This window comes from Stegodyphus dumicola, chromosome 2, assembly GCF_044657685.1.
Source record: "Stegodyphus dumicola isolate Sdum_Otavi_A_Nest chromosome 2, ASM4465768v1".
Taxonomy (NCBI): Eukaryota; Metazoa; Arthropoda; class Arachnida; order Araneae; family Eresidae; genus Stegodyphus; species Stegodyphus dumicola.
This window is the reverse complement of record NC_140769.1, coordinates 173485494-173512451: the sequence shown is the minus strand read 5'-3', so window position 1 is coordinate 173512451 and position 26958 is coordinate 173485494.

The following is a 26958-nucleotide window of genomic DNA, read 5'->3' as shown; positions in this document are numbered from 1 at the left end:
GCCAAGTTATTTGTAGCCTCAACTGGTTTTAAAATAAAGATGAATATTTAATCTGCTTTGGCTGCCAGTTTCTTATTCATTATGAATCATCATTTTACGCAAAGAAAATTCTTGCTGTTCATTATAAATTCAACATTCTACTTTCTATGCTATCTATATGCTACGCCATCAACTTATCCTGCAATAGTAAGTTTTTCTTCATTACAATATATATATATATATATATATATTATTGATATTATAAAGAATATGAAAATCAGCTTTATAATTTAATCTAATAATAGCCTCTTAATTCCTCATTTTTAATTCGGATATTTCCTCTTCCTATTCTAAAAATAATAATAACTTTTCTGGACTGCACTATTTATAGATTAATCTATGTCACAGAGTTTGCGTTAAACTGATGATATAGCCTATTCGACACTTGAACAAAAAATTTAAGAACGCAAAGCTTTCTAAACTAAACCAAAACCTTCTTTTAGTGAGTTTCCATACTGGGTAATTGCGCACTTTTAGCTTGAACCTCTGTGCTGCTTGGACATGATTTTGCTGTGCTCTATTCCTCTCGCAACAGTATGAAAAATGTAAGTGCTTTTTAATGGGCATGATTAGAATGCCCATTAATATTATGAACATTGGCCACTAATTGTCAATTGAAATAAAGATGAATATTCAACCTTACGCAGCTGCAAATTTCCTAGTCATTACGAATTCAACATTTTAGCAGAATCAGAATCCTTCCTCTTTACTATCTGTGTGTTACGCCATCAACATTTACTAAGTGTTTTTCTCTTTGTCATATTATATATATATTTACACATATATGCCTAATGTAATACATATGTATATATATACATGCATTGCATACATAATGCAATTCTGCTTATTGACATTTATAGTTAGTTCTACCACTGTATTGAGGTATCGCCTGGAGCAAAATCTTCATCCTATTAACTAAACTCATAACTTTACTGAGTATGATGACCATCATAATAGCAGTTCATACAACAAACATTGATTCGACTGGCATCTGAAAAGCCAGTTGTTTTTATATCGCGAAATTATTCCTACTATATATATATATGTATAGTATTTTGCATTTTCTCCTGTTGTTAGGATATCTTAATTGATGAAAATTAAATTACATCGATCAATTTTCTTTTATAGTTGTTGTCATTTGAAATGATGAAAAAGGATTAAACATATAAAGCGTATGTCCAGATAATTCTAGAAGGATTAAGTAGATAGCGGAAGAGAAAATGATTGAGAGAAAGTAAAAACGAAACAGCCTCAATTTGTGTCACTCTGTGGCTGTAGTATATGTAAAAGCTGAAATTTAACCACTTGCATTCATCACTCAAACGAAAAAAAAAAATCTGGAAGAATCAAAACAACATTTCTTTGCTAGCTAAGAATTAAAGCACAATGAACAGATACAAATGGGCAGTGGGGATCAAAAAATGCTTAAATATCGATTGCAGTCATCCTTAATTAGAATGTTCCATCGATTACAGCCGCTCCAGTAGATGAGAAACAAGTCCCGACATGTCACAAACTAATCTTCTAATTTCCGCCCCAGCAATACCCAAGGGTGAGGGAAAAGGACTTAGGAATCTTTTTAATTCCTTTATTGATTGTAAGTTAAATGTTTCAAATAGGAAGCAATTGTGTCGGAGGAGTTTACTTTGTTGGTCCTCTTTTATTGACCTGGTCTGCTTCCATTTAAAATCAACGCAGCGAGAAATAGTGGAAAACTTTTGTCGCTTGGATATCGAGTGAAGAAAAGTTGTAGCAAGGCTGCTCTTTTATGTGTCACGGTTGGAAAAATATGTGAAGTGAAGTATGGCATGCATTTTTTATGAGAGCTCCTTTAGTTCTGATGAAACGAAGTGATTGAGTTTTCGATAGTTTTTTGGTTTCCGTAAAGGAAAAAAATCTAATAGTCAACGAGCATTTTATTCAAAAATATTTCTTTTGATAAAGGAATTCTGCAGATTTATCCACCATAAGTAGCAAGCGCATCAATTATTCTCAGGAAAAGACATAAAGACGTACCAATTGACGTGAGGAATATTTTTAACTAGAGGATATTTGCATTGCTCTTACAGACGGCATTAAATCGGAAGTTGGAAAAGTCAGAAGCAACTAGATCATAATTTTGGTTATTATAATTATTTAATATTTTAATCATATTTAAATGTAAGAGCGCTGTCCAGAGAAAATAGTGGTTACGGAAGCCAACTGCGAAACCGAAGGGCCCGGTATCGAATCTCGGAAAAGGCATAGATGTTTGTAAATGCATAGTGTCTTTGCGGCATGAGGGTACTCTAAATACATGGCGAACCAAAAATACTTTCGAGAGGTTGTAGGTAGGGAGAGAGGAGTAGGAGTCTTTCGGACTCGTCTCCCCGGGGTGCTCTCTATCAAAATTGGAGCGAAACAAAGCGAAATCCCCTGTATTGTGCTGAAGGCTTTAGCCAAAACAGGCGCAATCTTGCTGGCCTTACCGCAATGAATTTCGTGAGCTTGTTCTGATGTAGCAACAACAAAAACACAAAGATAAAAGCAAATCTTGGACTGCCTCCAGTTGTTTACTTTTAACAGATGTGCTAAATTGTTTTGATATGAAATAAATAGACTTAAATATGCATTTTATTTATTTTTGTTATAAAATGTAAATAAATAAAAGAGTTTTTCTCCATTCGTAAATAATTATGTGAATTTAAAGATGATATACTAAAGTATATAACTAAGATGTATGATCAAGAATTTGGAGAAGATTTATTAAAGTTTCTGCTATATAAATTAAAATTATACAAAAAAGGAATATGCAAAGCTTGTGGAGCTGATTTATCAAAAGATTTCACAAGCAGTTGAAATAGATCTCATATTCTACTCCTTGCTCGGAGAATACTTATAATTTTTTTGTTTCTTTAATATACAAGTAGTTAAAATTGTTTATAATGTTATGTACATTTAAGGATCAACAGGTGGTAAAGAAATTGCCATTTTCTATATTTGACTCATAAATTAAGCTGATGCTCATAAACTAAGCTGCATTCTATATGCGTTTATCAATAAGTAATCAAGCGAATGAAAATTAATTTTAAAGAATTTCGAAAGAAAGATTATATAAGTTCTTAATCCGGGAATAAGTCATGAAAAGTAGATTGCAATATTAAATTTCTGCTACCAGCTTGGGAACTCTAAATATTGGTGAAAGCCTGGAAAGAGTTCCTGATGTAAAATAGACTCTTCTTAGGACAAACACTGATAAGTATTTTTCTTCTAAAATTCTCATCTTCTTTAAATCAAATAAAAAATATTAGTTTACCTCTTACTAGCTTATTTCCCTATTTAGTTTCCCTATTTAGCATTCAATAGATAGTTTAGGATTTTTCTGCCGCCAAAAACTGTCGTACGCATTCATAGCTAAATTTGTAAAGACCGTGGTCGGAACTCAAAAAGCAACTGCAAAAGCAAATGTTTTAAAATAATTTCGTAATGAGAAATTTTTGTCTTCATTATTGAATTTATAGACAGGATAAGAATTTATGCCTGTGATATTTAATAAACCAAAGAAAGTTGTCAAAGGCCAAGGGTGACGTTTTCTTGGCATTTAATACATTCTACACATCTCATCCACTGTATCTCCTCCTCCTTTGGTCAAGTTGTAAAAGGTAATAATTGAGATCTTTACCGTAATCAAACAAACCAAATCTTTCTTAAGAATCTGCAAAGTTAAAGGAATATTCCTCTCATAAAATCCAAAATATGAGGAATGCACAGCCCTCGACTTATATGGTAAAAATTCTTCAGGAATTTCTTTTTTATTCTTCCTAATTGTACTAAAAATTTGAAGTTTTTTCCCCTCCAGCAATTCTTATGTTAACGGCAAATTCATGAACCCAGCTATCTACATTTATATTACGATCAGTTTGAGTAACTGGAGCAAAAAGTCACTTTACGACATTATTTGTTTTATTGCTTACTCTGAAAAGTTCATCAGATTACTGTCCAACAAAAACCTCCAAATTATATGTATAATAAGTGCGGGCAGCATACAGCACAGAAATTTTGTGCTATATTGCTCTGATTTGCTCTTAATGTATTGCTGAAACAGCCATCTTCCGCGAAGTAGTTCTAGTTTCTTATCACTAGTAAAATACTCCGAAATTTAATATACTTTTTTTTAAAATTATTAACTGTGCTTTTTCCAAAACGTTTCTTATTGGGGCTAGTCTATCAAATTAATTTCTCGCTTTACTATTGTCTAGTTTGGACCTCAAACGTCGAAAGAGAAAATGAAAATGGGTGATTGATATCGTAACCGAAAAACTTGCATTCTTGTTCTACATGGGAGATCACACACACATGGGAGATCTACGTATATTACACATGGGAGATCTTTCGTATTCAAGTGTGCAGCTCTCATAATGCCAGAGTTATGGAGTAAAACAAAGAGATCTTTTATCTCCGCTGTGTTCATTGAAAATGTATCTCTTTTGGCATAAAATTTCGTTTTAATTTAATTGTAGGGTTTATATTTATTTTAACTAACATTTATTTTAAGTTTAAACTATCTTTCCTGTCAAGCCTTACTTTCCCCTGGAACTGCCAATGCAGAGTATGTAAATTTTAGTAGAACGCGCAAGGATTCAAATTATCAGCGGAAGTATTCTGAGTTAAATAGAAAGGAAACGAGTTCGAGATGTGCTGTTCTTACTTCACGAGTGAGGAGGTAGTTAGCCAGGAATTGAAGAACCCCGCGTTTCGGCCTGTGTGCTTGCCTCGGAGAATTGTTAATCGTTCAACGTGATATTCAAAGTTTGCTGAATTAGCAGCGGTATTGTAAAACGCGGTGAGGTTAGTTAGTTTTAGAGAGCCTCGTAGTTAGAGTCTTGTTATTATTTTCTTTTCAGGTTCTTATTTTTATTTTACCGCCGGGTCAGCGCAGTTTGTGAGCGTCAAGCGTGTGGAGCAATTCATAACGACAGCGATGAGGCTGTGCAACTCCCCTCTCACCCCCGCTAACTGTGATTGGACATGATCCAAAAAACAAGGAGAAACATTCTCTCCTTGTATGACTCACTTCTCGCGTTATGCAATGGACAGTAAACAACGCTTGTAATCATCGCTATATTTTTTTCTTCTAATACCTAATAAATATGTTATTTTGTGTTTGCTAATACAATGATCGTGTTCCTTACCTCCGAAGCTTGTATTACACTTTATTAAGGTAAGAACTTTAATTCTGTTTTATTCATCTGCTCGTGTCGATTTAGCGAAGTTGTAACAGTAAACAAAAATGAACCACGAATACCTTCAACAAAAGATTATGAGACCGAAAATATGTTTACTTCAACTAAACGCATAAAATATATCGATATAAGCCATTAAGAATAAAAAACAGAAAAGATACTTTACCATAAATTATCGGTGGATAATCCGAAAAAGGAAAAAGCCAAGCCTGTCTTCAAAAGCGAAACAAAACTGCATAGTTGCGTATTGCGCATTCGAAATACAGAAGCAGAAATGGCTACTAGCTGCGAAAATAAATATTCGATTATGAAACTAAACAATAACAACTATCAAATATGGAAATACAAACTTGAAATGATCCTGAAAAAGGAAAATTTATGGGATTTAATAGCAGATGATACACCAAAAGAAATAAACGTCGAATGGAGAAAACGAGATGAACAAGCACAAGCTACCATTAGTTTACTCGTAGAAGACAACCAAATCGTACACATAAGAAATAAAACGACAGCCAAAGAAATATGGAATGAATTAAAGAAAATACATGAAAGAAAGAATCTTTCCAGTAAACTTTACCTTCTGAGAAAGTTGTATACGTTAAAAGCAGAAAACGAATACAAACTCGAAGAACACGTCAACAAAATGGTCGAAATCGTAGACGAACTGCGAGGAATTGGTGAAGAAATAAAGGACAGTCACATTGCAGCGCTCTTACTAAGCGGCTTACCAAAGAGCTACGAAAATCTCATTACAGCTTTAGAAGCACGCCCAGAAGAAGAACTAACGCTGGAATACGTAAAAACGAAACTCATCGACGAATGCCTGAGAAGAAAAGAAGTCACCCGAGCAGAAGAAACGACTGCCTTCAAAACGAATTTTAGCACAAAATTCAGCATTTAAATCAACGAAGATGCAATTATTGCAAAAAAATAGGACACTCAGAAAAAGAGTGCAGATTCTTAAATAACCACAAAGAAAAAGATAAAAACGAAAGTAACTCATTTTTCAAGAATGAAAAGCAAACAAATAAAGGAAATTATGGAAATAAACAGAAAACGAAAATTGCTGTAAATGAGGATACATATAAAGATGAAAACGAAAATAACAATCATGAGAAGACTGAGAATTACACGTTCGAAGTCACCAGAGAAAGAAAATCTCAAAACTCAAACTGGTCAGTTGACTCAGGTGCTACTTGTCATATGACCGATAACATAAACTTTTTCACCAAATTGGATAGAAGCAAAACTGAGCAGATAACAATTGCTAACGGCACGCAGATGAAGTCCGAAGGTATAGGAGAAGGATACTTATACTGTACAGACGACGAAGATAACGAAATAGAAGTGAGACTCGTGGATGTTCTGTACGTTCCTGGCCTAGAAGGAGGATTGATATCCGTAAGAAAAATTACAAAGAAAGGATTTGCAGTTGAATTTGAAGAAGATATTTGCAGAATAAAGAAGAAAAATAAAACTATAGGAATTGCTAAAGCAGAAGGAAATTTATACACCATAGTTGAATCGCAAAGAAGAAAAGCCAAAATTGCAACTGCAGAAAGAAGAGAAAATAGTATAGATCTATGGCACTGAAGACTAGGACATAGAAATTATGAAGCAATCAAGAGGCTAAAGAATGATGACCTGGCAACCGGAATAAGAATTGACGGAGAAGCCAAAAAGGAAAAAGAATGCGAATGCTGTATCGGAAAAATGACTGAATTGCCGTATCCCAAGCTAAACAACTATAGAGCGAAATCAGTTCTAGACTTGATACACTCAGATATTTGTGGACCAATCGGTACAACATCACTAGGAGGAAAGAAATACTTCATAACATTTATCGACGATCATTCGAGATACACAACGATCTATCTGCTAGCTACAAAAGATGAAGCCATCTCCAAGTTAAAACAATTTGTAACCATGACGAAGAACAAATTTGGAAAGAAGCCAAAAGTCTTAAGAACAGACAATGGAGGAGAATATACAAGCAAAGAGATTGAAGACTATCTAAAGGAAGAGGGAATCGAACATCAAACCTCCGTAGCATATTCACCGCAACAGAACGGTAGAGCATAAAGAAAAAATCGATACTTAATGTAAATGACAAGATGCCTGCTACTCGATTCAGGACTCAAAAGAGAATTTTGGGGTGAAGCCGTAATGACAGCCACCTATCTACAAAACAGGCTACCATCAAGATCAGTTGAAAAAACACCGTATGAACTATGGAATAATAAGAAGCCGAACCTAAGCCATATCAGAGTTTTCGGCAGCACAACTTATTGTCGAGTTCCAAAGCAGAAAAGAAGCAAACTAGACGAAAGAGCAGAAAAAGGAATTCTTGTTGGATATAGTGACCGTACTAAAGGATATAGAATTTACATGCCACATGCAAACAACGTCGTGATCAGAAGAAGCGTAATATTCGATGAAAACAAAAAAGAAGAAATGCCTTGTCAATTAAATGATCAGCATGAGGAAATAGAATGGCCTTTTAAAGAAAATAAATTGACAGAACCACGTCCAAATGATATTACAGAGGAAGTAATTGACACAGAAGAAATTCCCCCATTACCGAGAAGATCCCACAGAACGACTAAAGGAATCCCACCAAACAGATTCTCATACATGGCTAAGAACGAAGAAATCAAAGTTCCTAAAGACTGGGAAGAACTTCAAACTTTTCCTACCAAAGAAAAGGAACTGTGGTTAAAAGCTACGAAAGAAGAAATGGAAGCACTGAAGAGGAACAAAACATGGGAACTAGTCGATCTTCCAAAAGGAAAGAAAGCAATTGGAAACAAATGGACATTTAAAACAAAATCCGACGCTTCAGGAAATGTTATCAGATATAAAGCTCGTTTAGTAGCTAAAGGATATTGCCAGAAATTTGGGCACGACTACGACGAAACATTCGCACCAGTCGTAAAATATACAACAATAAGGACTATTTTGGCAATAGCAGCTCAAAAGAAAATGCACGTAAATCACTTCGATGTAAAAACAGCGTTTCTATATGGAGATCTGAAAGAAGATATATATATGAAGCAACCGGAAGGCTACATCTCTGCTTCAGAAGCAAATAAAGTCTGTAAACTGAATAAAAGTGTCTACGGACTAAAACAGGCAGCCAGAAACTGGAATCACAAGATAGCTGAAATCCTGCGCAAACAAGGATACGTTCAAGGCCATGTTCCTTCACACTAATCGAGAAAAACGCAAGAACTTACATAATCGTTTACGTTGATGACATATTAGTCGCGAACGACAAGTGTGAATCAATTCAAGAAGTTGAACGAATTCTCAAAGAATATTTCGACATTCGAAATCTTGGAGAAGTGTCTACATATCTAGGAATTGAAATCAAAAGAGAAAAAGACTTTTATCTCCGCTGTGTTCGTTGAAAATGTATCTCTTTTGGCATAAAATTTCGTTTTAATTTAATTGTAGGGTTTATATTTATTTTAACTAACATTTATTTTAAGTTTAAACTATCTTTCCTGTCAAGCCTTACTTTCCCCTGGAACTGCCAATGCCAGAGTATGTAAATTTTAGTAGAACGTGCAAGGATTCAAATTATCAGCGGAAGTATTCTGAGTTAAATAGAAAGGAAACGAGTTCGAGATGTGCTGTTCTTACTTCATGAGCGCGGATGTAGTTAGCCAGGAATTGAAGAACCCCGCATTTCGGCCTGTGTGCCTGCCTCGGAGAATTGTTAATCGTTCAACGTGATATTCAAAGTTTGCTGAATTAGCAGCGGTATTGTAAAACGCGGTGAGGTTAGTTACTTTTAGAGAGCCTCGTAGTTAGAGTCTTGTTATTATTTTCTTAGTCGTCGGCGTAGTTTGTGAGCGTCAAGAGCACGCAATTGTAATTTCTTAAGTTGAATAAAAAGGGACTTAAACCCTTAGCAAGACTCTGTCTATTTTCCAATTTCAACAATCAGCTCTTGGTTGCGTGCAGATTGGAGGCGCGCAACTCTACATAATCAACATAAATATTCAGGCATTTGACAGTAACATTTGCAATAGCAACATCAAAAATGATTAAAAAGTTTCTCTAACGCTTGCAAGAGATACGTAATTCGACTTTGTTAGAGATACGTAATTAGAATCATTTTTTAGACATGGGGTAAATGCGATACAATATTACACGATCTTCTTCTAACATTTGTTGGGCGGAGTCTTGCACCCACTCGTTTCCATCTTTGCCAAGATAATATTTACTATTTTCTCTGTCTCTCAAGTCTTAATGTTCTAAATCCGTAATATTGCTCATTTTCGGAAAGCCCATTGGCTGCAAGCAAAACTGAGTTTTCACCAGTTTCGCTGTTTGTCGAAAGACTGACGAGAACTCGTAGCCTCTGCTGCTCCCGTTCATACTAATGCAAATAAATTTTAGGAAAGTAAATCCAAAAATCACATTTTTTTTTTCAATGAGATGGGTAAACCTGATGGGATGATTTGAGATTATTTATGTTCAGCTCTGTGTTTGTGAGTAACATTCGTACGTCGTCTTCACAAGCACTAATTTCCAGTCAATTTCCTTTTTTTTTTTTTTTTTTTTTTTTTTTTTTTTTTTACTTTCCATGATGAGGCTTATAACTGCACTGAATCCAAGTTCCTAAATAGGAAGATGAAATAGCACTCAACAGCTTTTCTATATTGACTTTACCCATAATGTAGGATATAAATCTGTATTTGTATTTGATTTTACAACCAGAATTTGTCGTATCTTTTTCGAAAATGGTTTCAGTTCCTCATTTGAGGATATTTGAATAAATTATTCCTGCATTAGTACGAAATCATCTGAGTTTGTGGGTTTACTTACAAAAGGGTCCAACACTCGGACGTGGATAATCATGTGAATAATGTCTTCAAATGTTTGCTTGAGATCAGAATGAAGAGCAGCAAGGTGTTGAAAATAAGCGAGCAAACCTTCATCACGTTTTTGCAATTTTGAAAGATTTGGAAAGCCAGAGCATTCTCTTCTCCACAAGTTTTGTTTGTAGAAAGAATGTTTTGCAACAAACGCAAATATTATATTTTTAGCTCTGACTGAATTTAACCAATCACTTTGTAGTTCTAAATTGGTTTTGTTAAATTTGGAAAATGAGTCAGTCATATAAGCCATTTTTTTGAATTAATTAAACTGAACCGAAAATTACTGTCGTCTCTTTCCAGGAATTTCAAAACTAAATCAAAGAATGCATAAAATCGATTCAAACACGCACTTTTATAATAACCCACGAACTTTCGTGTTAAGCAGTAAAAGATTAATCTTCATAATTTTCCAAAGTTGAGCAACTAATATTGTATAATATAGGAATAAGAAGATAATTAGCAAATAATATAGAAATTCCTTTTGATTTTACTAACTGCTTTAATGATATAATCTAGTGAGCCATGCAAGTGTGCACTAAGATTTTTGGCTAATATATGGCGTCGATGAATCACACAATATACAGACAATACATTCGATATAACTTGTTTTAGGATGTAGAAAACTTCCTTATGGCGGCAATGGTCCTATCATTGCCGAAACACCGTTAGTAGCAACAAAAAGGGTATTATTGAAGGGTACGGGGGGGGGACAGTAGCAGCGGAGAGGATGTTAAGCAGTTTTAGATAGCAAAATCTTTTCAATTCATAAAATATTGTTTTCCCTCTTGTATTAATTTCCACACATTTTGCAAATAACCATTCTTGGGAAACGTTTTCCTTTTACAAATATCGCGTAAGCTAAAATTAAATCTTCACTTCCTAGCGAAGTTGACTCATTAAGCTATATAGAAAATTAAGATATTTTTAAGTATTCACATGAAGAATATTCTAGGCAGCAAGTCATTTCGTTAGTCCATCTTTGTATTGTAATATTACTCAGTGGAATTCTTATAATATAGAAATCTCATTTGTACAGCCCGGTGTATATTAATTCGCATACAGCTAATAGAAAAAGATCTTTACCAACTATCTGAGGCTTACTGTACTTTACAGTCAAACTTTTATAAGTATATAAGTAATATATAATTTATAAGTATCAAACTTTTATAAGAAGCACGCAATCCATCGTTATCTCGCTCAAATGTTTTCACAATGACGGTGTTTTCAAATATTTTTCTTTGACTATTTAAAAAAAAAGTAAATTTTATCTTATGTCGCTATGGACTTTTGTCAAATATTCCATATGATTCATTGACTCGTTTAAGTTTTATTACATAGAACACACATAGTTAAAGTCCTATTTCCTGGGTAACGGACTAAAGCTATATTTTAAATATTCAACACTATATTGCTTGCAATGTTTCTTCTTCTCACTCATTCTGTAGCCTGTAAAGAGAGAGAACAATATAAAGAAAATAAAACGTATCATTGCTTTACACACACACACACACACACACACACAAAAAAAAAAAAAAAAAAAAAAAAAAAAAACCCTACTATTTATTAACATTTTTTTTTTTTTTTTTTAAATTTTTTAAAATGGAATGGCACGAAGTAACGTTCTTGTCAATTAATTATTTAAGTTGTAAGGATAAAACTTTAAGTAAGGGTCACATTTTGTATAGGTAAGCATTTTTTCTTAAAATTAATTATTTAATTTTCAAGGAAAAATAAGTCAATTATAAAAAAAAAATCAACAAAATTTAATACTAGTTTAATTTATTTTAATAAAGGTTATATAATGAAACGCTTTTATAAATTAAATTCAGAAGTATAACTTTGCTTAAATAAATGTAACATATAAACAGATAGGAATTACATTTAAATATACTTATGTAACGTAATCTATTTTTGTAGCGTTTTTTAAATAAATTTAATATACAGGACCATACTAATTGTATTATGATACCTTTGCTTGAAATTTATGCATTTATTTATACTTATATTCTACTCAGGTCTCAAAACTTGTTACCAATTTATTTTAATTTTCATTAGAATGAAAATAGGTCAAAAGTATTTTACTTTATATTAAGGGGTCACACGACCCTTGAATGAGTCGAAAGATGAATTTTTTTACCTTTTTTCAATCTTGTGCAACTTTTTTAATTCTTATCAAAAATACTCAATATTTTGTTCATTATTAATTTAATGTCTATTCTTTAATTAAATGTACTTGAAATTTGAAAATTATAATAAAAATTGTAAAAACAAATGTTAAATTATAAGACATTTTTCACATCTAATTAATCTGTACGCACACTGCGCGCACATGTACAAGAAATGTTTTGTACCAAAATGTTTAATTTTTCTTTTTTTATGCAGAAGAATGTTTGAGAATATAACTGAACTAAAAATATTACACAATTCATGCATTTTTAATTTTTTTATGATATATATATTAAATATAATTTTTTTGCTATATTTTGATTTTTACATACCTTATAAAATTGAAACATTTCATTAAAATACCAAAATTTTAGTTTAATTAATTTAGTGTAACATGATAATACTATGGTACAAATTTCATAAAGATACATTAAAAAGTTTTTGAAATATCATGCGCGACGCATTAAAAAAACACGTTTTGAGATAAAGACCTGTAAAGTTTGCATCGCTATAAAAATGAGTAACATTGTGACTTAACTCGTAGTATTTGGTACCTAATTTGTATTTTATGCTTTTTGTTTGTGTTTTGAATAAAGTTAATGACAGAATATATATTTATAATAAGGAAACTGCATCTGAAAAACAATTAACAATGCATTGTTTAATGAAAGTGATGACACAGTCAACCGTTATCAAGGATACATTATTGCAGATAAAGATATATTTTTCATATACATGAAAGAGAATGCAATGTGCAAACTGTGTTATAAACCTATAAATATTTCTGAGAATAAAAATATAATTAATAATCAGTTTCTTGAACAAGATGTTTAAATTTTTCTCGACACACATAACTTATCACAAAATACTGTTACTATTCATAATATTTATATACACAAATTAAAAACCTCCAGGTTCATACATTATTCCTTCTTGATCAATTTGCTGATGTTCTAAACTTGTTTTGGATCTTTTCCTTGCTTTTCGTGCTTCTATAGTGTTTTGCATTGCTCTCTTCTTAGCAGTATTTACACGTTTCATATCACTGCGAAGTTGAGATTTTATTGCATTTATACCTGGATGGATACCCATTTGCCTCATGACAGATAGCCTACCCTTTTTGCCCATGTTAAATAAAATTGCTGCTTCATATACAGCAATTTCTGCAATTCGTTTCCCAGATCCAGAAGTTTTCGGACACATCTGCCATATGAGGGAATTAAAAGATTCATTTGGATTCTGAGTGAAGATACCAAGGCATCGTTTCAAAAGATCTGGACTTGATAAAGCTTTAAAAACAGGTTTTATAACATCCATGACTGAAGATGGCAAAGTCACTTTATGATGAAATTTACCCGCTGAGCCATTTGAAACTGCTTGTTGATATTTACACCATGAGTCTGCACCAGCAGGACAAAATGTATGTAACGGTTCAGCATCAGTTGATCTCGTATGAAAATAAACTGCCCAAATACCCTTACGCATTTCATCAACTGACAAAGCATTTGAGCGAATTGCATTTCCATAATACTGAGTCAGCCTATTTATCATGGTGTCTGTCAGTCGTCCTTTGCCTGATAAAGGTTTACCGTCCTCCAGCTTTTTACATCTATAGTCTTGTTTTAGCTTTCTCAGTCGAGTTCCCATTCTTTTTTGTACGTGACCAACACATTCAAGTTTTGAAACAGTTTCATCATCATATGGTTTGCTGTCACGTATAGCAGGTAATGTTCTAGAATCACCATCACCAATATAATTAATATATTTGAGACCTCTTTCAGCTTCTGATCTGTGAAAAATTTTTATCATACCATCGACTTCCATTTTTCCTGAAGAACCGATATGATTTTTCTGACAATTTGGCAAATGTTTCATTTGCAACTCTTCGAAAGCTTTCCCAGATTTTTTTGCTTTCCATAGATCACATCCTTTACAAGTGGACGAGAGAACTTCAACATCTAAAACCTTCCCTGTTTCAGCACCTATTACAGAACATACTCCAATATGTGAAGTATGTCCTCTCGTTTTCCATGTTCCATCACCACTTACGGTGACATAATTTGATGCAGTTTTGCATGCCTCTTCTTCTGCAGCAATTTTCATACTTTGAATGGCGACAGTTTTTGAAGCTGCATTTATATGTTTGCAGATTTTGTCATAAGCATTCTGTGTCACAGGTTTACCTAGATCCATTACACCACAAAATGTTTCCAGAGGTTCCAGACCTTGACCAATGCATCGCATAGCATAAACAATTCGTCTGTTTAATTCAGGAACATTTTTGTGTTCACCAATCAACTTTTAATTATTGAATTCTGTTTTAAAACTACACTTTTCACAGAAATTGTTGAAAATAATCCAAAGGGTTTTCTCTCAGAAATATTGACAGAATTATAGCACAATTTGCACATTACATTCTCTTTCAAAAATGCAAACAATATGTCTTTATCCATAATTATATAGCCATAAAAACGATTCATAATGTCAGTATCACTTTCATTAAATAATGCATTGTTAAGCTTTTTCTCGGATGCACTTTCTACATGTTCAATTTGAGTATTATGGTCATCACCTGATGAAACCAAGCTTTTATCAGAAAGTTCAGATCTGATATTCGTGTAGCGGTTGCCGTGGAAGCGACGTTTTTTAGCTCGCTTCCCAGAAGCTCTTTTATTATTTGCCATCACAAATATAATATATAAATATACTTATTATTGCAGCAAAAAGACTAACGCATCAAAATTTCAATGTACACCAAATAAATGCTGCAAACGTCAATATAACTTTGCAGAATCAAACAACGTAGTAATAGCTTACGGAAACAAGATGTAAACATTCAGAATAAGTATTAAGTTGAGTAGAATCATTGCTACTGATTGCTGACGAAATAAAAATAAGACTTGTAGGCTAGAATGTAGCAACACTCAGTTATATAACGGCTAGGACAGCTGTGAGCAAATGACGTGTCCCTTTAAATGTTTATTTACATACCTGATGAAGGATTCTCGTGTCAGTGACCTTTACGTTTTTAATGATATCTCCTAAACTACACGGAATATTTTAACACGGTTTTTTTTAAAGTGCGCAGAAATGTTCAAACTAAAACATATATGTTTTTCAAAAAATCGATATTTTTGAAGATTTTAAGGTCGTGAGACCCCTTAAACCTTTCGACAACCACCCGACGTTGTCCAGCACCCCAATTTAATTTTAATGTGCCGCAGACAACCTCAGCGATCACAAGAGTGCCTGAGGGTCTTTGATTTATAATAGCTTTTGTTTTTGAAAAGTTTTCTCTGATTCAAAACCATTTTTATTAGTAATAATGAGATTAATCACCTGTATTATGAAATTTTTTTAACTGTCGAATGACTCAAAACCTGAATTTCATAATCTTTTATTGAAAAATAAAAAAAGGAAATCCTTAACTTTAGTAAATATTAATCCCTAAAAAGTAAATCTTTGAGTAAAATTCTTGACTGAATTCTGGATAGGAGTTAGAAGTGAATTCCCCATAATTTCTGAACAAATGGCGTTAATGTTCATCCCCCATTCACGACGTTTTTAGATATAACACTTATTAAATCGAAATATTGTTCAACGTTTAAAAATTGATGAAGGTATTTTACGTCCAGTAGTGTCAAATATAGCACCAAGATATCTCAATAAAACGTTATTTTTTCATTAATTTTTATGGACTTGAAACAAATAGTAAATTTTCTTTTTTTTCGTATGTAAACTTCTTTTTGTATATTACTTCTTTTTATTCATATGTATACTGTTTACAAAGGAAATAAATTATTTATGAGAAAATATTTACTTTTATATCTGCATTTTACATTTAATGGCTGGAGTCACGAAAACACCTTAAAGATAAAAAAAAGAATCACCAATGAAAAAGCAATTAAGAGGCACTGCTCTAAACTGAACAGAAACTTGAAGAGGTGCCTTACAGACAATGTAGACGAAATTAAATTAGTATTTCTCTACTCCAATTTCTAGCATTTGGGGATAAAATATTGAAAAGTTCATAAAAACTGCGTTATAAGCTTTATGAAGAGTAATTAATTTGTTTACAAACTGCAAGAAAACATTTCGTCAAGATAGTAAATGCAAAATCTTTTTATTCATAATTTACATAGTAAAATATTAGCTGTCACAGTGTGGACTAATTTAAAGTCAACTTTCTCTTAATTTACCTCAACCGTTTTCAAATATGGGGGACATTCAATATACTGCAGATTAAGTATCGATTGAGGTCACTGTTGCCACTCCTTTGAAAGCAAATACTCTCAAATAATTTTCGGGCATCAAATGCAAATGCGGCCTTTAAATGGAGCATGAATATTCATGCTGCGATTTCGGTTGCTTTCCAAATTAGATGCTGCCGCTATTTGAAATGAGGGCGGTCGCAGTTAAGTTCTGCCGAAAGCTCGAAATGGGAAGAACAGATGAAATCTGAAGCCATCATAGAATTCATTCCTTCTGAAATATGAATTTATGATTCTAATAAGTTATGCCCAAAGATTTACTTCAAAATATTAGAATTAGTTAATAGTTAGTTAATTAGTTTATAAGAGCGCGTTTATATCAGAACCTCAGAACAAGCAATAAATTAACTGCAGACATATTTTCGATGCTTATTAAGTTTCCCAAAGCAGTAGTCAGAAATATACGCATTTAAACAAGCGATGTTATTGTATTTTGTCTTCATAAAATTTTCGTAAATGAGTAAAAGCATTATTGCAGTGATGGCATTTGTTGTTGCCTTAAATAAAAAGGACGAAATAACTTACAGGAAGATTTCAGTGTGATTGTTATTTCTGAACAAAGAAACGATTCTGAATTTAAAAAAAAAAAAAAAAAAAAGTATTTGATGAACTTTTTCTATTGTAAATTATGACCAAAGAATCAAAGATAATACAATAAAGATAAAATAAAAGCCTCATTAAAAGTAATGTGCAGCTGACTGCAATAAATTCGAAAGTCATGTATGTTACGGTATTTAAAATACGAGTTTCATGTGTTAGTCTCCAATGATTCTTGCCTAGTATTCCAAAAGCTCTTTCATCGGAGACTTAAACAAGAGCAATAAAAAACGAGTTGAATCCTTAATAAATAATCATGTAGCTAAAATTACTATTGTTTCCAACGGCTTGTATAAACGTTCAAAGACTGAATTAGGATTCATTCTTATTGTTTGTGCACTTTTGTTCACAAATTCACTTTCACATTTTCTTCGAAATTTGAACGCTCAGAATACATATACCATATTAAGTTATTAACAAATTCAAAAAATCTTTCTTTTCTTGTTAATGATCCTAATTCCAATCCATCTTTGCCTTTGGCCTTTAAAGAAATTATGTTTTAGTTCTGGTTTCACCAACAGATGGCGCCACTTGCTCATGCTTGTCCAGACTTTCTTATCTTATCTAATCATTACTTCCTATCTTGTTCATTTGCGGTTTTACAGCTGAAGATGGTGGTTCGGTAAAACCATCGAAACTAGTCCTGTAAAAATTTTGAAAATTAACGCTGATTTTTGTTGTTTGACTTTGAAAATTAACGTTGATTTTTGTTGTTAGTACTTATTCGGCGTGTTATTGTGTCTTAATTATTAACAAATTGTTCAAAAATTCATTTGCTTCAGAAAATTTCTTATTATTATTAACTGCTCGAGAGGATGGTACTTTGAAATTATTTTCTGAAAAAATGTTTTAGTTGAAATCATATAAAAATCTGAACCACTAATAATTATTGAAAACAAAACCTCCTTATCTTGAATATTGATGATAACATTAAGGGAAGAAATTTAATTGAAAATCTAGAAATCGAACCATTCATTGAGGAAATAGGCTGCAAGGTATTTAACGCTTCTGATCAAGCGCTTAGTTTTTGATTCATCGTTAAATTGTAGCATTCTAATGTAACAGCATTGTTTTTGTCTTGAATTTATGAATATGCTTGGAATTACTTATTGGTTTATTCAATTCTTAACTAATGACATTAAAATAAAAACTAATTAACGCCTTTAAGAATACGAGCGGAAAAGTTCAAAAATCTTTTAAATCGATTCCAGTACCCCCTCATTATACTTATGAAATTTATTTAAATGTTTTAGCAACGCATAAAATAATATAATATACGAAAATAAACGATTCTGAACAAGGTTTGTAACGCATATCATTGAGAAAGTCTTTTCTTACTTCCTGTTATGTATTAGTAAACAATTGATCACTATTATGGGAGAGGAAATTCAAATGGATATTTAAATTAAAATGGAAATAAAGCGTATCATTTCTTGCGAGATGGGCTGGTTATTCGTAGAATGAAGATAATAATTTGAGGTAAACCGATAGCTTATCAGCGTAGAGCAGTGGTATAAGTCTGTGAAATAAAATAAAGCTTGAATGCTGTTGTCGTCAAATCTATTCGCACTAGTCACGTACATATTATCCATCGGTAGGTATGAACATTCACGATAATGCGTGCGATCATTGGTACTGGTCGATAAAATAAATTTAGATAAATTGTTTTAAAATGAAACAAAACTGAATGTTGCGGCTGATCTTATTGGAATAACACAGCTAACAATCTAACGTATGATCGCCATTGACCATCAAGGTCACTTTTCTCTGATAATCTACAGATTTTCAATTATTAATGTAATGTAATGCGATTTTATTGCGATTCCAACGATTGGAAACGTAACTGGGGAGAAAGATTTGGTAGAGTTATATAACATAATGTTATACTTAAAAAGTTTTGGACACCCAACTAAAGGTGTTCCTAACGTCAAAACCGAAATAGATGCAATATATCTTGATCATGTTAATGAAGAATGTATATGAAAAGGAAATTTATTTGCATACTGTCAAATACTCGGGACGAATTTTATTTTATTTCATTTTATTAGCCCAAAGGAGCGGTAACCCAGAAGAGCTATTAGTTTCAAAACTGCATTTTACGTTGTTTCACTGTAAATGCCCATTTCACTTTTCAAATTGTTGCTACCAAATATTATCGCCCTGTATTATATTTAAAGAAACTAAATGAAGAATCTGCATGAATGTTTCTCGCATTGTGAAAAACACAACAGTACCTAAAGCCATCAGATTTTGAATAACGTAATCCTCCACCAAACCACCTGGAAGCCCGAATTTTGAATTTATTTTTATTATCTGTTTCATATTTTGTCAAACTTTAACGAATTTTCAATTAAAAAACTCAACGATACCAATGCGAGCAATCGCAACACTGTGCGAAAAATAACACTTTTATCTCCAGCGCATGAGACTGTCTATCGAAAATTCTAAAGATATGCTGTTAAGTTAAGTACTGTTATTTTAAAGATATTAAATTTTGTGGTATTGCTGTTGAAATGAATTTTATGTGATTTAAGTGCGAATAATAAGATATTTAATAAATAAAATGTAACACATAAAACATTAAAAAAACACTTCTTTGGGCGCATCATAAAATCTGAAAGCTTTCAAATTTTATATTCTTATAATTTTTATTTATTTATTTAAATTTCAGGTATTTAGCCATATTTAATTCTTTGCCAATAGTTAATGCGTGTGTGTGTATGTGGTTAATACATGTATGTGATTATAGCATAGCCCCGAGGGCTATCTGCCTAACGGAAGAGATGCCTTTGTGGAGGACTTTCTAATGGAAACTGGCTCGTATACACGTTACACACGAAGAAAACCACGAAAACGCCCATGCAGCCAGGCCCGTTCGCGGGATTCGAACCTCGGATCGACTACCAGTTTCAGAGACTTTACCGCTCGGCCGCTGGTTGGAATAATTAATGCGCATCTTGGGCATAAACTTCTGTTTCGTTTTCATATAAGTACGCACGTAGTTTAATTCAGATCTTCATGCTTAAGAAACGTCCTCGACTCTGAATTTCGCTAAAAAATCTGAGCGTACTGTTATGTTTTAAAAGCAAAGGAAAGTAATCTTAGGGTTGAACTAAAGTGAAATATTTGTGTTCATATTTGTAAAGAATATAACTGAAGAAACAAACTTAATCAATATTCTCTGCAGCCACACTGTAATGAAAAAAAATCATAACGTTTACAGTTTGTCAAGTGTTGTCAATTTGAAAGTTAAGAAAGGTAAATATTATGTGAAGCTTTCCTTTTCAATTATGTTAGAATGGAAAAACAATTGCAATCTGCTCTTAAGGATGAATCGTGTTCCTAGTAAACGTTATGTTTATACCAAAAAACCTGAAGCTGATGCTTCGAAATAATAACTTTCAATTTGCTATGTCCTCAGAAACTGTATACTTTTGTTACGTGAATATGTTAGTTTTGTTAAGCTTTCTAGAAGGAGAAAGAAAACAAAAAATTAATTTTGCAAATATTATTTTTTTATCAACATGTCGTAAATTCAGAAAAAATGAATTATATTTATTTTTAAGGAATAAATAAAAATGAAATGAAAAATTCTTAATCAAATTTTCTGTTTTTATGATTATCTGCTTCTGTGAGTTGAAATGAAAGTTACCAAGCATAAAGACAGGATGCATTTCTCATTGACAAGATTCAATTGAAATTTTCTTCTTCGTTTTAACTTTGTTCTGTTTATATGAGCACTTCAAAATGACTAGGAACAACATTTGGAAAATGAGTTTCAGTTAGCACCTCAATGCTGAATTAAATGGCATTTCTCAATAACATCGAAATATGATTAGTGCTTCGAATAAAATGTTTTCGACAATTTCAGCTATATAGCAAAAGTCATTTAATTTTTTGAACTGTCTGTACCTTCCTAACCTTGCCTAAAACTATGTGCAAACTCCAAACTACATACATAATCAGTATACTAGCAAACTTTAAAACTCGTGGCATATTTCATTAATCTAAAGTTTTAATAGATGATTCACATTTTCTTGAAAATATTTCTTTGAACTGGGAATTTATAATATGGTTCCCTGATGAGCTCAAATTTTAGCAAATATAAATCCTGAAAAATTTGCAGGAAAATCGTAAAGAGATTTACGAATATTCTGAATTTTTATTTCAGGTAATAATTTCATAAACTAAAAAACTTGTTTCACATTTATTAAATTACTTAGTATTAGACATAAAAAACCTAATTTGATATTGAGTTCAAGAAACCTGTTCCAAGCATTTCACAATGTTATGCCTCATAAATAAAAGCAGCTGTTGCAAATAAATTGATAATATTGAAGAACTGAAAATTTACAGGTAAATTCTTCTTAATCCTGCGTTATTATCAATCGTGACAGCTTGGAGTGCCTGGACAAAACGGATTGAAACTATAATGAAGATCCTGTCTAATGTTTCAGTATAAAGATGACCCAAAAATAAAAGAAATGCACTATAATGCAAATATTTTAAATACTACTGAAGAATTTAGAGGCTCCCTTGAAAAATGAAGAACCTAGGATACGTGCCGCATTGGCTTTTGTGAAATTAAAGTCTTGACTATCATGTGATCTTAAAGATCACGCGAATACAGATTTGTTTACATTTAAAAATGATATATGTTTAAATTTTCTGAATTTTGTGTGTCTTATTGTTTATGTCACACATTTTCCCAAAATACGTAACAACCTTCATTTTTTGAGAAAACGTGCTTGGAAATCTGATAGACTAGGCGTCAGTATTGTCGCAAGTAGGAGAATTTATTTTTCTTCTAACGAAAGAGAAAGAATTACCGTCTTAATTATTTTCGATTTAATTTACAATTCCTAATTTATTTCGATAATTTTGGAGCATATTTAACAGCAAGTACTCAGCATATATTTACTACTAAATCTTTTTTTTTTTTTTTCAAAGCAAATGGAATTACAAAAACGAAAAACCAACTCATTCTTTTTCAAATATAAACGAAGCTGATGTTAATAGACATGCTCCAAAAATGGTTTAAGTCAGGACTGACTGTGGCATCTTTCAGTCTATTTTACATACGATAAAAGAATAAATTTGAATAAATAACCGAAATCATTTACATTATACTTTTATGTCATTTTAATTGTTCTACAAAGATCAGATTTTAATATTGTAAGTACACTTTTCAGGACTTTTGTGAATAAAAACATAAAAGTCATTAAAGTAAGTATCTAATATTCCTTTTCAAAAGCGTCTGGAGCTCCAGCGTTAGAAACTTTATACGACTTAGAATAATCTAATAGAAATTTGCATAAAAGTACTTTCACTGAAATGACAGTTGATTTTTAATAAAATTGTACCTTTGTAAAGTTATTAGGTTTTCTTTGAAGCAGGAGAGATGAAAAATGTGAAATGCCCTCGCCGGGATCCGAACCCTGGACCTCTCGAATACGCGCCGAGTGTGCTACCGTTACACCACAAAGGCATGCTGGGAGGAGGGAGAAAATACTTTATATATTCCCCCTTTTAAAGGACGATTGGGGATTAGGGGACCCAATCGCCAAATACTGGTTGTGAAGAATCCACCACCTTTAAGTTCGGACGCAATTGTAGAGTCATTAGGTTCTTTTGAAGCAGGAGACAAAATGAGCAGTTCCTTCTCGGGACTCAAACCTGGACCTCTCGAATACGCACCGATTGCGCTACCATTGCACCTCGAAGATATGTTCAAGGAGGGAGAAAATACCTTACATCTTTCTTTCAAGTGTTTCTATATCAAACAAACAACACAGTTCTGAAATAAATCACTTGGCGAATTTTTTTATCCAGATGGAGGCGTTAACTACATTAGAATTTTTCTTTGCGTTTCTCCTGAAATTTTACTTAAATATGGTCATTTTTTTCAAGAACTCAACTGTAAGCTTGTCCTTTCCTTTAAGCAGATCGCCGGCATGGGATTTTACTATAATCAACTAAAACTGAACAGCGCCAATTTTGTGTTGAATTGAACAACAGAAACTTCATATGGTATGAAGATTACTAAAATACTGATTAAGCTTTGTCAAAAGATAACAAAAGTTCAATGATAATACATTAGTTTGTTACATATATATAGACTAAAATTCAGCTGGATTCAGAAAAAAACCAATTTAAATTTTTTTGGTTGGATGATTTTATAAAAGGAGCAATCAAAATTTATTTTTAAGATAAATAACTACATTAAATAATGCGTTGGGGGATTATGTGATAAAATAAAGAGAAAATACATTCTTACAAATGCATTTTCTTAAGCAAGAAAAAGAGACATTGCTTTCAACCATGTCTTTTATTATTTATTATTTGAATGTAATAAAGATTTTATGATAGCAATCGGTGGATATTATGTGTCTAGTGGATGGGAGTGGCATCTTTTTGGCTGTTTATCTTCCAAGAGTAAAACAGAGTGATTATGGTTATTACTTTTCTTAATGGTACTCTTCTTAACTGAGGCCAGTAAAAAGCTTTCCTTAGTATTCTTCAAAATAAACGATAGAAAACCTGCAATTTGTAGGATAATTCAATTTTCAAACAAGAATGTAAGGCATCTTTGTTAAAATAATCTGTATTTATGATTTTTAAAAGTAGATTTAGTATTATTTTTCAAATGATCAAAAGAGGATGTAACATAGGAGAATAATTTAAAGAAATAAGAGATGCTTTAAAATTGACACATTCAGAAAGAAACCTTTTATGTTAATTCCTGTAGCAAATCTGTAATATCGAGTAGGTAAGACCATTGAACACAGGAATTCGACCCTGGTTTAACTACCGGACTATATGGATGATTTGTGCTTCGTCGCCAAAGATCAGGTTTACAATAATTCTGACTAAACGCAGTTTGAGTATTGGTAGTGCTTAAATTGGTAGTGCTACGGCGTTTATACATCTGAGAAGAAATTAGCATACTGTTAAAAATTAAAGCGAAATAAGGTACTTACGCAATAACGCAGGTACCCTGGGCTCAATTTTTCGATTTTTTACAGATAAAAAGGTAAAAATCACTTATCGGTTGCAAATTGGTGGTTTTCGCGTCTTTTCTTATAAAGATTCCCAAACTATCAATAATTATTTTAAGTCGGCAAACATTATCAACATATGAAAAGAAAACATGCTTTAGCAATTTAAAACACAAATTTGAATTATCAAATAAAGATTAAGTAATTCATTAAAAAATAAAACACTTATATTCTTCTTCAAATCTTTCTGCAATTTTTTGCGCTGTTCTTCTTCCGAAGTACACAGAGATCTGTTTTCATTTAAAGAACATCATAGAACTGCGGAGACACAGTTTGGTGCAATCCTCCGTAACAGCAGCTATCTGGGAAACGCATTTCCTCGTTATTCCCTTTAGCAAATTTTCAGCAATGTTCTGCATTCCTGCGGAAATTTTATCGCAGTTTCTACTATTTCTGGCAAATTCCACAAACCCGTTTGTTAAAAGTACGTTTGAAGCAAAAAATGCCACTGCTTGTTTGCAAAATCGTTGGCATTTGGAACACAATAAAAAAGATAGCACGCAAAAATTGCAGTGTTGCTTGACTGAAGGATTGTGATAAGCATGGTTGCCAGAAGAATGGTTATGAGCACGGTTGTCCGAGTTGGCGATTTCTAATAAGGTGGTTTGCTTAATACGTAAGTATTTGATATAAAATTTGTTTTAGATTTGGCATTTATTTTCTTAGGTTTTGGAATATTTTTTAGACTACCTTGCGGTCTATATATTGTGAATTTCGACATTAAAGTGGTGTTGCTTAAAACCAGAGATAAGTGATGTATAAACTTACACAAACTGCGCATTTGCATTTCGTCAAAGATACCTTATAGCCTAACAAAATTTGACTACAAAGAGAAAGTGCAGAATGATGAAACATCTTCAGACATCAGACGTTGGCAGTTGCAGATATGTGGAAGCAGTACAAGTCAGAAGTAATGGAAAGAACACCAGTACATTACTATATATAGTTCTGAATAGTCTTGTCTCATTACTATAGTGTATGACGATATTAGAAGACATAATTTTAGAACAAAGACACATGTACAGGACAGCTGAGCTGTAATATTAGTAATTATAACCATATCCTACCATATTGCTGCTTAAGAGGGAGGGTGTAAATGCATACGTATACGCATTTCAGATTACATTATAAGAACCTTTTACAATATATAAAAATAGACACACTCGCTTAAAATAGTTTTTTTATGAGTGCTTATTTGAAAGCATATAAGAACCTAATGATTCTGTAAGAACTGTATCCCTATATGGGACGTCATCAGATACGTAATAGTATATAATGCGTAGTAAGTTGTAGCGACATTAGGTATTTTTGAAGCAGGAAAAGTGAAAAATTAGCAATCGCCTTCGCCGGGAATCGAACCACGGACCTCTGAAATATCGGCTCAGCGTGCAGACCACTACACCACGAAGACTCGCCAAGAAGGTGGCAGAAATACCTTATATATATTCCCCCTTTTAAAGGGCGACTGAGGTTTTTAGGGGACCCTGGACCTAGATCCTGGGTGGGAAGAAATCATCATCCGCCACCCTTTTAGTTCAGGCGCAATTTATGTACTGCTTGACGTCCTGTTTTTGTCTGTTTGTGCTAATTCACAAATTAACAGAAGGACTGCATATCAATCTTCCTGAAACAAATCGCCAGCCATTCTGTAAATATATGATAAAACAGCGGCACTTTATTAAAAAGCTGGTACAGTTGATGGACAGACTGTCCGACTTAGATACAGACTTGTGTCAGCCATAGAACAACCCAGCATGTAAAAACAACTTAAGCATTTTAAAAAGGACATGTATTGCAATGTAGGAAAACTGTCATTCAAGTGAATTGTAAGAAACTATAATGTAGACTAGAAACTCACAGTATAAGACTGCCTGTATTCATACCTGGAAAGTCAGTTGCATTTAACAATGTGCATGCACTGTGTAAATAAATTTCGGCAAATTATACCGTAAGACCATATATAATGAACCGATATATAATGTAGGCATAACGAATGTATGAAAGTGCATATATCTGTAAGCAAAGTAATGTAAGGGAGTGTAATATATGTAAATATTTTTGTGTATCAGTAAGCTATGTATAAGTAAGTTATGCAATTTAAAGTAATGCAATATAAATGCAGAAATGTCTAATAAAAATGCATGGGTAACATATATGTTTTGTATTATGAATAAGGGATATAGGATGTCTAACGCAAAGCAATGTATATATTGGAATGTCTATTTCATGTACTGGAAAATTATGCAATAAGTACCCAAATAACATGTAATGTAAGTAACCTGTAAGACTATTATGTTTGTAAATATTTGTATCTAAAAAATTAATCAGAATGTATCTGCATGTATCTATATGCAGCTGCAAGTATATGTAACCTAAGGTTAAGCAGTGTAGGTAAAATTAAGTAATATGTGAAGCAGGCGTGCCTGACTATGTATGTATATAAAAATAATGTAACGCAAGTCACATGTAATATTGGCATATGTAACTGTACATGCAAACTGTATTTATATGCAATGTACAAGTAATGTAGGTATATTTATTGAAATGTACAGCTAAAAACTGTAACTGTACACAAAAGTAATCCAACGCAATGTAAGATTAATGTAATTCAGGTAATGCATATGCATTGTATGCCGAAATGAGAGACAAAGTCAGTATGTAACTCTGTAAATCACGTTATCCATAGAATATGTTAACCAGCAAACAAGAATGTAAT